The sequence below is a fragment of the Ptychodera flava genome, chromosome 16 (assembly GCF_041260155.1).
Source record: "Ptychodera flava strain L36383 chromosome 16, AS_Pfla_20210202, whole genome shotgun sequence".
In the NCBI taxonomy this organism is placed as follows: Eukaryota; Metazoa; Hemichordata; class Enteropneusta; family Ptychoderidae; genus Ptychodera; species Ptychodera flava.
Genome location: NC_091943.1, coordinates 3,434,484 through 3,448,066, shown reverse-complemented (window position 1 = coordinate 3,448,066; position 13,583 = coordinate 3,434,484). Strand labels below are relative to the sequence as shown.

Sequence of the window (13,583 nt, the reverse complement as noted above, 5' to 3'; positions counted from 1 at the left end):
CTTATGGTTTTCTTAAACGCCATTCTCTGTCGCAAGAGTTGCTTTTAGTCCCTTTTAACTTCGACATTGATAGGATATTTGGTGCCAAATGATTTATTCATGCCCATGCAATTGCAGTAATGTCCGATTATGTTAGGGGCAACATCAAAAGTTCAATATAATAAATCTAACTTAATTGCTTAAGTTTGGCCTCAGACCCCCCATCCCCCTTCTAACTTAACTGACCTAAAATTGAAAAACATTGCGGACTCATACCCTGTACTAATTCTTTCAAACGACGTACCAATGTACCATTGAATTAAATAAAAATTGAAAACCATTATAAAGTAACAAAAATACAGGTGACTGGATCGGTTTTAGCGTACAAAACATCCTTGAAATCGTAAAAATTGCCGAAAAGACGTTAAATCGTTTTTGACTGCACAGAAATTAATTTGGCCAAAAACCCCCCACCCCAAACTTAAGCAATTAAGTTTTTTTTCAAACATCGATCCTTTGACGTCGCCCTTAGGGAGGTTAAAATTGCACCCATACCGAGAAAGCAATGCAGAGTGGCTTACGCGTATACGTTCTGTACAGATTCGGATTGAGACGTACCGACTCACACACCCTGACTCACGCAGTAACTTTGACTAGAGAATAGAACAAAGTGATAACAACTTGAAATACTGATACATTTATTTTGTGAACAAACATACAAATACACGGCGATGAAACAAATGTTGAATTTTGATAATTGTAATGGATAATGACTGTCACAGCATTACATGCATGTAAGTATTGCATCTATGGACCAGAATGCCCTATAACTTATATAACGATTGGCTCTGTGAGTAATTTTCCTTGCTGTAGATAAGTTATTTTAAAGTTTGGCATTAAGCCCTCCGTAAATATGGGACCTCGCTTTTCACATTTTCGAAACTTTGTCCAAAGATTCTTCCTCTAATTAGTACAGAAGTTGCCTTCGAATCCCTTTTCCCTTGTCAATCAAATAACGTTGAAAATGAGCTAATCTCGCACTTCCTCTTCTTTCATCAAGTGAAAGTGTGTACAAGATTGAAAACGCCTTCCAAGTACTAGTATGTTGTATACCCACCACTTATGTTTTCCTTTGGGGGCATTTTGATGTCTTCTGGAGAGAAAACTCATAATGAAAAAAAAGATGACCGTTCGTTTCTTATTTGCGGCGCGGAAGTAGTGATCTCGAGTTTTTTTTTTTTCAATCCAGGGAGATGAAAATAAGCGCTCCGTTTTCACGGATTTCAACTCGAACAGGGATGCAGAAGCGAATGCGGATCACGGATGAATGGATGGCTTGCTTTTATGTCTTTCTTAGTTCCAATTAAAGATGTGAACTTCGGAGATGAACTCCGTACAACATTTTCCATGCAAAAAAAGAGAACGTTCTCAACTTGTCCAATTACACTTAAAGATGTTCGGTTTCTTTTTGTGTAGCCATTATGCAGGTACAATTGGCTGAAGTTATGCATCACCTTTTGCGCTGGTCATGTTGTTGATAAGACCGTATGGTAACTAGTCGTAAAGCGTTGATGGTGTGCTCTCAGTTTAGGTCAAAACGTTACTTCCTGTATGACCGGCCTCTTCGAAGGGCACGCCGCACTGCCCTCGGATCCGTGATCCTGTTGACTGGTGGTCATACTCAAACCACGTGACACAAGTAGGTGTGATGCAATACCGCGATACGTGGCGTTATATACTTATTGCCAGTGAAGCGTTGAACTAATGAGTGTCGTGTGTGCTGTGATCTAACGAGGGAATACATTGGCTTACCGCTTGAAAGGTAGGATCATTCCACTGATGACACATTTTGTTATGTTACTGATCATCTGAGTGACGGGGAAGGGTTAAGGAATGGCTCGGTCACTTTTCATTTGAAATGTTGACTCGTGCATCGTAACTTGAAAGCGATTCAGTTGCCATACTGAATATCATATTTAATATCGGAATGGACTACCACTAACGTCATAACCAGGATTCAGACAAAAAAGACATTATTCTGGCGATGAGAGGCTGCAACACCGTTAAGAAATGTCACTTTTACTGTCAGTTAATCCACTAGGGTTTCCGTTCACTCAATACGTTTTTGTCGTGAACAATGCAGTCAGAAGACGCATGACTTCAGATATGATCTTACCATATACCTCGGAGGATAGGTAATTCGAGACGATTTTTCATTATTTGAAGATTAATAGGCCTAAGACACTGAACTTACCAGAACATATCTAAAATAGCCCATATGCATTCATTCAAACAGTAAAGCAAGAAATCTGAAGTATGCTCATGCATTCCACGCCTCACGCACTTTGCGATCTTTGACTGAACTGTAGAATGATTTTTCACTTTTTTCAAGTAAAGAACAAGGGTGAAGCATTGGCAGATATTGTTTGATGAATGCTATATCTCAGCAATTCCAACTGCTCATATGTCAAATAACTGGAGGACACTTCACTGTCGTTACCAAAAGGCTCGGGTTTTCAATAACACGCGATATTTCAAATGTAACCCACAGACCTTGCAAAGAGAAGAGTTGGAAGGCTAAAAGAGAAGTCTGGGTTGCAAAAATGGTGAGTGACAATTTATAGTTCGTCAAAGTTTTACACTTATAAGCTGTTAGTGGTAGAAGCTAGAAAACATTTACTTAGCTCGGGATTTTTTATACTTAGAAATCAGTTTATAAATTCTTAGTTGTGATGACTTCTCACAATATTTTTTTTGATAGCACATCGTGACGGCAGAAAGGGGTTTAAATTCCAGGGACGGGCAGCAAAATAGGCGTATACTCATTTGTTACTTTCATTTGACTAAACTTCTCACCAGGGATGGACGGTAAGCTCAGCAAAGGTAGTTGACGGCAAATGACAAACAGTTGCCTTATTTGGCTTTGTTTTCCTATCAAGACTAATCTCTGCCATTTGCACGCAGCGTATCGTCAAGGCAAACTTATTATGCAGGATACAGAAAAACAAACCCAATGCCTGAAAGTAAGCGTATCACATGGAAAATTATCAACGAGAACAACAAGAACTCAATTTGCATGGGGAATTCCCCTTTTAGGTGGGCATGCGCACTGTGATTCACACATTGATGTAACAACATTGAGCCTAAGGCGTATATCCAGGCACGTTAACACTCTCTCACCCACATGAGAGAGAGAGAGAGAGAGAGAGAGAGAGAGAGAGAGAGAGAGAGAGAGAGAGAGAGAGAGAGAGAGAGAGAGAGAGAGTGTGTGTGTGTGTGTGTGTGTATTAGCTGCAGCTTTACTATAGAAAGATGATCTTCAAAAATCCCCTAAAAGAGAACATCAGTTACTGCTCATACTATACTGGCTCATTGATTGCCATGACTTGGATATAGCTAGAGTTCGCAGCTCTCTTGTAATATAGAAACTTGCGGAAAAAGTTACACACTTCGGACATATTTTAACCGACCTCAAGTCGGATGCTTTATTGCATTCTAAAATCTATCTGATGTATAGGCAACTGATGTACTTTTAATAGTTTTAGCTCTTTTTTTACTACAGTCTAACACCTCTTTTTGTGTGTTGTGTATTTTAAAAAGTCTATGGGATTGTGTACTTTTTTGGTATGATATCCTGAAATAAAGTTTATATATTATCATATGCAGCAAAGTGTCAGAGGTAGCGTATGCTGAAAAGCCACCAGACATAAAATCAACTCAAATGAGATATGTACAACAAACAGAAGAGAGAGTGTGTGATCGGTGTTCATGAAGAGTTTCTACTGGGATTGTAAATGAGAGTTTTGGTCTTGGTATCAACAAGAGGGTGTGGCAATTGGAGGTGAGGACAGATGGTAACCCAAAGCCTATAAATAACTCCCATGAACCTTCAATTTTGTAGAGATATGAATTTATTACAAGGTAATAATTTCGTACAATTTAAAAAAGGTATTAGTAATATAACATTAAAATAAAAGTACAGATATCTTTCAAGCTTTATCAATATCATCTCAATAGTGTCAATCAGAATTGGCGGACGATAAAGTGAAGTGACTTCAAATCGTGTTGTTTTTCTTCTGCGGCCGTAAGGTCGCATATGGTTTACGGTAAATGACTATTCAACCTGATAATTTTCTGATATGGTGACGTCGACGGTACTATTTGTGCCATGTCGACGCTATCAATAAATTTTCATGGACTTTGCGGTCAAAATATGCACATTTCTGCAAACAGAATGAAAATTATAGCTAGTGATGTGTTATCGGTTAGGTTTCATCTCTTTGACGCTTTGCTCAGTTGTCCTTCAGCTGGACATATTAAGCCGTTTAACAATTGGTTTCGCTCAAGATGGTCTTATGTTTGACCGGGTAACCTTTCGGCGACATCTTCACTACTTTTCCGGTACTAAAAGGGTTCGACTAAAATGATCTATCACGAGCTTTCGAGTATGACGTCATCTGAACTTCGATTATTCTTTGGTTTCATTTTCTCCCTTGCTTTGAGTTCAACGATGTCAAGTGCGCATGCGTTTATTACTTACGGCTGGTCTTATTTCCCTATTTTTCCCGCCCAAATTTTGACAAGCGCGCATGCGTATCTACAAGCAACACTTTCAGGAGCGTCCGCGCTACCGGTCCTGCGGTGTTTTTCAAATTGGAAGTTAGGAGATTATGCCAAAATCGACCATTTTTAACCACGGTGAAATATTGCCATTGGCTTGTACTTACTGAAGTAATCGCTTTTAATGGATATGCGTAAGATCGAATGGATTTCAATAGACCAGGAACGCACTATACCAGGAAACTACAATGAAAATACTTCTTTGTAGGGGGCGGTACGTATACGTACGAAATTTATCATAAATTCTATCAACTGATGCAACTATCATAATCTTACTGTAATATTGTATTACGTTTTACAACTCGGAGTGAAATTATAAGGCTTTTACACAGTTACTGCTCACGCACGGTACTAAATCTCACATAAAAAACCCTTGACCCTTACCCCTGGAGTACAGACACGATGCAAATCGTCAGCCTGTATGAGGATATGTTAATACAGATAACAAAGTACAGGTCAGTGTTCTGTAGAACACGCAAACCACGCACACCATAGGGATACTATGATGACAATCATATTGGCCCAGTTCGTATGATAGTCACCTTTCCAAGCTTCATGCCAAGTGTTTCGTTGAAGTTCAGAAAATACCCTCTTTCAAAATTTAAAAGCGATTTTCAAAATGTACACGGTAGATTTGGAATGTTAGCCTTTCTTTTATTCACCTAAACGTTGCTGTACAATATAATTCACTTGAACTTAGGAGAAATATGGTTGTATCACTTACTAGTTATATCTCAAACGCCACAAAAATAGTAAAAACACATTGATAGAGCATATCATCGTGTAAATCACGACTGCATTGGCCTAATGTGAAGCTTTCATAAAAGAAGATTTCTGATGAACGTATCTTTAACTAATTTCCAAACGGTAGTTTCTGTCAATCACAACTTAGACTAATTCGTATACTGTTTACTACTTGGTGAATGCGTCTTGGACGTGACATGAAAACGTGTGTCCCTACTTATGTGGAAGATTCCTTATGCACAGAATCGAACTTGACCTTATAACATTAGAGTTCGTTCTTGCACCGTTCACCAATCTCGAGTCACTGCGCAGTTCTGAATAGTCTGGGCCAAAGCAAAACAGACCTAAACGTTTGACACACCTTCGAATATCACCCGATCAAGTTTGAGAATGGACGTTTTCTATTGAACCAGTCGTTCGGTCGCCTGCATTACCCGCCTTGTTAAACCAAGAATATCTGATGTTATACATATTTTTACTCACCTGCTTCTTGTTCAACGGGGTCAGCTTACGGACAAAATTTAGCATCATCAACAGAATACCGTCTGGAATCGGGCCTACTGTGATGGGCAAAAATATCATCAGGGACATCGCCACACTCAATTTTTTCAATTGATATTTGGGTTTCAATTTGAGAGTACTGCTAAGTAACCCTCTGTTGGTAATAAGTCTTTGCGTGAGAGAGAAACCCCGTATTTATGTACAGTCGACGTAATTCATGACTCGATTCTGGCTCTCCGCCAACATAGTTTCAACATTCCCATTCAAGATAATCGACCCTATAATTGGTTCTGATCGGGTCGGAGGGAACTTGAAACTAACAAATAAATAATTCATGTCTTCGTGACGGATGCTTTTAGACGCAAAATGGTCACGTGCAAAGCTAACACCCACTTGTTCAAGCCAAACGTGGTATTTGGCGCCATTTTTTGAAATTGCTGTCAAGAAAAGACAAGCGAGAATTTGCCAAGTCTAGTTTGGATTGTGCTTATTGAATCATATGCCAAGAAGTGGGACTGTGGTTTGCTAGTGCTAAACATGCCAAATATTGACACACCTTAAGTTGTTCGATTAATGTTTTCCACTGCGGGTGGGGGAATGAGAGCCTAATACTGTGGTACATACTAGGTATTTGATATTTTACAAAGGCAATGTTAAATCTCCCCTCACCGGCTACAAAAGTGCCAAATACCCATGTGGAGGAAAATAGAGACTAAATGTAGACAATTTAAGACATTTGATATCAGTCATAATTCCAGGCACGGTGCATAAAGCCAGTCTTCCTCTGTATTACCACCACGATCACGTTGTATGCTGATAGTTATGGCAGTAAGATGTGACCCATGTGTTTCAGTTTCATCATGTCCTGAAACTGGTTTAGCACACTAAATACTCATCTACTCCATCTTATAGCATTGTCAACCCTCCCACCCCACTGGATGCATCGTGACACTACAATCAAAGTCCCTTGAAAACGTTTGCAAGTCTGAAATCAATCCTCGTATTTGCATTGATTTACTGGCATGGTAAATCAGGTTCACAGGACATTTTGTCCTGGTTTAGTTTTGACAAGATGATGAGATGCTGATCGTGTCTGGTCTGCATCAAATCATTTTAAGATGACATTCATTTTTTTCCTTGGACCAATTTGTTTAAATATGGAGTTCATAATTCTCTCACATGTTATTGGTTCAAATGTGTTTCTATAAATTACGTATAGAGTTCTGTGTAAGTATAATAAACAGCAGTGTACAATACAAGCTTCTGCGATTTAAAATTTATGTACAATACTATTATAGTCAACTGGTAAAAAATCCATACATGAGATGAATGTGTTGCGGCATTTATAGAATATTATATTGCTTGTGAAACTAGGTAATATTAAATCCTGTCATGTGTTTTGAAGTTTTCTCTTCTTACATAGGAAGGCAAATAGTTCCCCTTTATTTAGCCTAATGGTGATTGTGTGAATGCTTATTAAAAATCAAACACAAAAAATGTTGTCGTAGTCTGTCATTGCAACGACGTTTTGTCCAACTAGTTTTAATAAGACTTTTGTGTCATAAATGCTCGAAAAAGTAAACCTTGCTGACAAACACACACTCACACACATATATGTATATATATATATATATATATATATATATATATATATATATATATATATATATATATATATATATATATTATTCGCATTCAAATGCCATTTGCACCTATCCTTTCTCTGGTCATTTAACCATAAGATATCCGAATTTCACATATGATGACGATGACAATCATGATGGTAATAATTCAACTGATTCATGGAGTTAAGATGACAATCAGGTAATGATATACACCTTAGCATTGTAAGCTTTAAAATTTTGGAAATAAAATCGTTGTTGTGATTTACATCATGCAAAACAGTTCCCATGGGTGGAGGGACTATTTATGTTGATCTTTACGTGGAAAGCTTGTTAATAAATTATAGCAAATAATTTTACCATTTTCGGCTTTTGCTTCCAGACTGAAACGGGGCTCCTTAGTCGTTAATTCCTGTATGGACATTTCATAATACAATGTCATATAAGTCAAAACTATATTGCACTTTTCTCATCTTGTAATTGAATTTTTGGTGTAAATGTATTTGACCTTGGAATACAAATTATTTTGTGAAGTCTTTGCACATTATTTTGATTAAAAATAATCACTGGAAAATGATTTTGTCAAATAATTGGCAAAACATTGGCTAAATGTGCGACTTAATAATAGGTATATGATACATATAGGCAATCTCTCAAGTCCTGGTTGTTCAGAAGTGAATGTGATGGGCCTATTTGAGTCTTCTGTCCGTAGAAGACGTAGTCATGGACATAGGCGTTACCATCGGCCTAAATTGGATACATCAGCTACATCCAATTGCCATGACAAATTTCATGAACTGCTTCTTTTATTGCAGAAGCCTTTAGGTCTCCATCACATTCGTACTTCATTATTTGCTCTTTCCATCAAGGACTTGAGAAGGTTGCATGTCTATGCATTGGGATTGTCTTTGACAGATCCGAACAAACAACCGTACAGACTGGTTAGTATTATTGCTGACATTGCACTATACAGACTATACAAGCCTGTTCGTGTGCTGAACCTATGACTGATGATCATCGTCATTTCATACATCTTCCATTTACTAACAAAGGAATTGATGCCATTAATATCAGCAATATACTACACAACAAAAAGGTTACATCAACTATACCTGTATACTTTAAGAACCAGTCTGTACCTATTCTGTCATATCAATACACCAAGACAATCTCCAATAAAATATTCAATTACAATAAGGCATTGCGGCACTTAAAAATTGATGAATTCCTTCAAACACCAGCATCCTGTGACTGCTCTACATCTCCCTTCAAATATACTCCAGTTGGCCATGTCATCACTGGTGATCTGAACTTGGTTGAACATCACCACCTTCGTAAGATATTATCTTGTGGACCCAAGTTCAGAGAACCTCGCAGGATCAACTGGAACCATAATTTTAAGATCATTATGGACTCAGTTGAAGATTATGCCAGGAAATGGGCTAAAAGGGAGGATGTAGAGTTGGACACACTGTCAGAATGGGTCAAATCTGTGAGGAAAATAGTGCGTGGCCGTATCGGTCGACTAAGATCACATGTTTGCAGAAGACCCTATTCTGTATTTAAAGATCCTGATGCTGTTAAGTGTTTGAATGATATCCATGACAAATATGTTGTCGTCCCTGCTGATAAAGCTGCCAATAACATTGTATTTGTCTGTAAGAAGTATTATTTTGAATGTCTTATAGACGAACTTGGTGTAACTAAGACCTCAACCAACTCCACTTACAGACAATCAATGTTCAACAAATCTGAAATTTTGGCAAACCATAAGTCATTCATGGATAATTTTAATATTACAACAAAGGATGACAATAATAAGTTGCCTAGCTTATACTGGATACCAAAGCTCCACAAAACACCTTACAAAGCTAGGTTTATCGCAGGATCTTCAAAATGTTCAACAACAGAGTTATCGAAGATACTGACTTCTGTTCTTTGTACTGTTAAACGGGGACTTCAATCATACTGTGATGTTGTCTTTTCTCGGAGTGGTATAAATCAAATGTGGATATTAAAAAATTCGAAGGAACTCTTGGAAAATTTGAAATCAAGATCTGTTTCAAAAATAACATCTATTAAAACTTTCGATTTTTCCACATTGTATACCACAATACCACTTGATAAATTGAAAGAACGCTTGAAAAACATCATCAACCAAGCATTTTTCTACAAAAACGGTTCACGCCGTTACAAATATGTGGTATTAGGGTATAATTCTACATATTTTGTTAAAAATACAACTAATGCTAAAGTGTTTTATACCGAGAAAGACATTATCAGTATGCTTGATTTCCTCATTGACAACATATTTGTTGAATTTGGAGGACACATTTTCCAACAGTGTATAGGAATTCCCATGGGCACTAACTGTGCTCCCTTACTTGCCGACTTATTTCTGTTCTCATACGAGGCAGAATTTATCCAGAACCTTATCAAGCAGAAAAAGGTCTCTGTAGCTCGTACTTTCAACCTAACATTTAGATACATAGACGATGTTATTTCATTGAATAACTCTGAATTCAGTAAATATCTCGCTATGATTTATCCTCCAGAATTGGAGATTAAAGAAACTACAGAAACGGCCTCTTCTGCTTCATATCTGGACATTTTACTTGAATTTGACTCCAATGGTCACCTTTCTACTAGGCTATATGACAAGAGAGATGATTTCAACTTTAGTATAATTAATTTTCCCCACCTCATCAGTAATATTCCACTCTCACCTGCTTATGGGGTATACATTTCCCAGCTTATACGATATGCAAGAGCATGCAGTTCATATGGTGATTTTGTAGAGAGACATGGCCATCTCTCTTTCAAACTGTTAAATCAAGGTTACACCAGAGCAAGACTTGTCTCTACATTCAAACGCTTTTTTGGCAGGTATCGCAAGCTGGTAGATAAATACAATATCTCTCTTCGACAAATGATCACTGATGGCATCGGTGACATTGGGCCTTAGTTATAGTGACCACTACCTATCTGACTTACAGATTGATATATGGCGGGTGCCACATGTGGGGCAGGATGCGCTTACTATTTTCGAAACACCTGACATCACTTCTTGGTCTTTTGGCCAGAGGTCCATATATCTTTCTTTTCATGAATTTGACTTTGTTTGTACCGTCTATTTACTGTCTGTTCTGTGCTGTTTTGTGTCTATGTTTACAACTATTGTCTTACAAATTTTGACCTAGTGTTATTGGATTATGGATTGGTATATGATACATGCTATTATTCAACATCTGATATTTCATCAAAAGGTGGTCCAAGACTGGACAACTTGGTCACTTCCTTATATTTTGTTTCAAACATAATCTTTAACGTACTCTTTAAATACATATATGCGTCATCAGAACCATCAACAGCAAGCAAATACGGTTATCCTTCGGTTTTAACATTTTAGTCAAAAACTGAGAAGGGACAACTTTATTCAAATACAAGACAAAAGTTCATGACAGCTTCTCACCATCATCATGTTAAATAATATATCTTATATTAAGATTTAGAGACCTTTATAAATAAATGTGGATCACCATAACCTCAAAATACAAAGTACTGAAATTTGAGTTTACATGGTTATTACTTGGCAAAAAAGGAAGTCATTTGCCGAAATTTGTTAAAAATGGCCCAATATTGGGCAACTTTGTTATTCAATTTAATTGCATTACCCTCAATACAACATACGTTGTTTTATTCATCGTTTATGTATGCATGCATGCTTCGATAGAGCCTAAGCAGTGATTTTGAACAAATCAGATTTTTCAGATATTTGGCTGATCGAGATTTACCACGTTTGCCAAAAATTGGCAAGAATTGCGAATCTTTCTGGAGTAGGGTCATTAAGGTTGCCTTTTTGGGAATTGGAGAATATGCACTTTTCACAGCGAATAGGCTTCTCAAGTCTCCTAAAACTCTAATTACTCTGTAAATACACCTATCTCCGAGAGTATCTCTGTGTACAGATGTCCGTTGCTTTCATGGTTTTAGGCGCTGTCCCTATTACAAAGACCTGCGCGTTGGCATGCAGGTAGGCAGCACAACTGTTGCAGCGAAACCGCAACACCTCAATGACCCCGAATGACCAAAACATCTCAAAAGTCCAGTCCCCGGTATTAAAATGGCAGTATGCAGATAGTACAGTCCAGCACTAGGTCGCGTCCGTCCGTCAGTAGCATACTAATTGCCGAGCCCAGCGTCATACGAAAGTTGCTCCCTGAGTGTCAATGCTTTTTTAATATGTTGCCGCTCCTATATTCGGACACACATATAGCTTGGAAGGATCCGTCATACGTTTCCGGTACACAACTTTCACTAGCATTATATTGTATTGTGCATGTATTGAATGATATTCGTAGGTCAAAGATGGTTTAAAGTCTGTGTGATCAGCTGTTGCAGTCCGTTACATTCACGTAAAGCACAAACTGTGCATGGTAGGGTCGTGCCCAAAGGTAGCCGACACATAGCCACTCTTTTACCTTGTCTTGATCTCAACCATTACTCGACCAATTTGACCGTGGTTACGTACACCGGAGCATCCGAACTTCTGGCATGAAAATAATGACAATAACATTTAAGCACGAATTACACGAGGGCATATTAAATATTCCGTTGAAGGGTCATATAGGCGACTATTCTGCTCAGGTGACACATATGTCACTTAATTTAATCACAAACTCCACTCAATTTGTCGTTCCAATATTCATTTATTTTTCCACATGCAGTTGGTAAGACATGGTTCATTTATCCAGCATACCAATCCACAATGTGTTGGTTGAAGGACCACAACAAGATTTGACATGTCGTAACCTTCTATTTACAGCTCACAAAGCATATGTCATGACCTAACCTGACCTACATTTACTCTGTTCAGCGAGATAAATGCAAACCTGAAAGCGGTAAACATGGCTGACCAATGGCGTGCCGTTTATATATAGAATGTTATGTTAATGATTCTTAGATGAATCCAGGGTAGGGTATTTTCTAACGGCTATTGCGCCTTCAAAATGTGTTTAAACCAAGGCAGTATTTTAAGGATTAGGCGTGAATCGGTGTGGTACCCCACTGTCAGGTAGGAGTATTCATAATTTTTGTTGTTAGAGTTCGAGATCAGTATGTAATTCTAGAATCGACGTTGTGCAAAAATGTAAACAAAGGGTTAAACAGTAAGCGTGGACAGCTATTTTCTTGTGGTTGAAGACGCCTATATTTTTGGTGCCTGAAGTGAAGCACCAAGATTAGGTATAGTCCAAATCTGAATGGAATTTATCTGTGAGCAGGGTAGTATCTGTTAAATATTCTGATATGTTGAGTCTAAATACTGGCATTTTGCGTAAAGTGTACACGAATGCAATTTTAATCATTTTTTTCGCAAGCTAGGCCTTTGACATGTGAGGGTTTTCGTATGCAGCTCAAAAAACAATACATGTTTGTATGGTTCGATAACTTGAAATGCCCTGAATTATGGGTCTTGAGCTGATGTGTCTCATTTCAAGTAATTATGGTAATAACAGCAAGCAGCCATTTGAAAGGTGAATATTTCTATCTTGTACCCTTGAATACACCCTAGTTTATTGACACAGCATTGTAAATTCTGCTTTTTAGAGGCCACACAATCAATATTAATAATGGGAGGGGATAAACTGAACTTAATCAGTGACCTATCGATTGACACAGAAATTGCTTATGGCAACACTGATATCTTAATGCCATAAATTACTAAAAAAATGGGACATTTACTTCACTGCGCTGAATAGGGGCAGATCAAAGCAGCTCTCTTATTAGTTCATATATTTACATGGTGAGATTTGCATTCTGCTGGAGCCCAGCGTACGGTGTCTCCATGACACTTCCATACTATGTGAATACGTGACAAAACAACTTTGATATGCAAATAATACATATACATCTGAGATATATGAGATCAAGAATCACTTTGGTCTGGACAAGTTTGTTATGTAAGATTTGTTCTAAACGTGCGAACTCATTTACATCTACAGTAAAAACGTTTTTAAGGAGGGCAATCTGTTGGGATGGCACAAATCGTACCGAATTGTATCAAGCAATCATTTACTTTGTCACATAGAAGGAAAATGCCATGCATAAGGTCTGATT

At 37.8% G+C, this 13,583-nt stretch overlaps 1 long non-coding RNA gene across 2 annotated transcripts in view; it reads left to right on the top strand.

Moving 5' to 3' along the window:
• Positions 1-1,718: 1,718 nt before the first annotated feature.
• The window catches only part of LOC139152547 (uncharacterized), a 34,060-nt gene continuing 22,195 nt past the window's right edge, over positions 1,719-13,583 (top strand). The window contains exons 1-3 of one of the 2 annotated variants that reach the window (XR_011556648.1): positions 1,719-1,801; positions 2,531-2,585; positions 3,646-3,900. This is a non-coding gene — a long non-coding RNA (uncharacterized lncRNA). Of the gene's footprint in view, positions 1,802-2,530; positions 2,586-3,645; positions 3,901-12,397; positions 12,541-13,583 lie in introns of those variants that run through there. The other variant, XR_011556649.1, reaches the window with a different exon arrangement.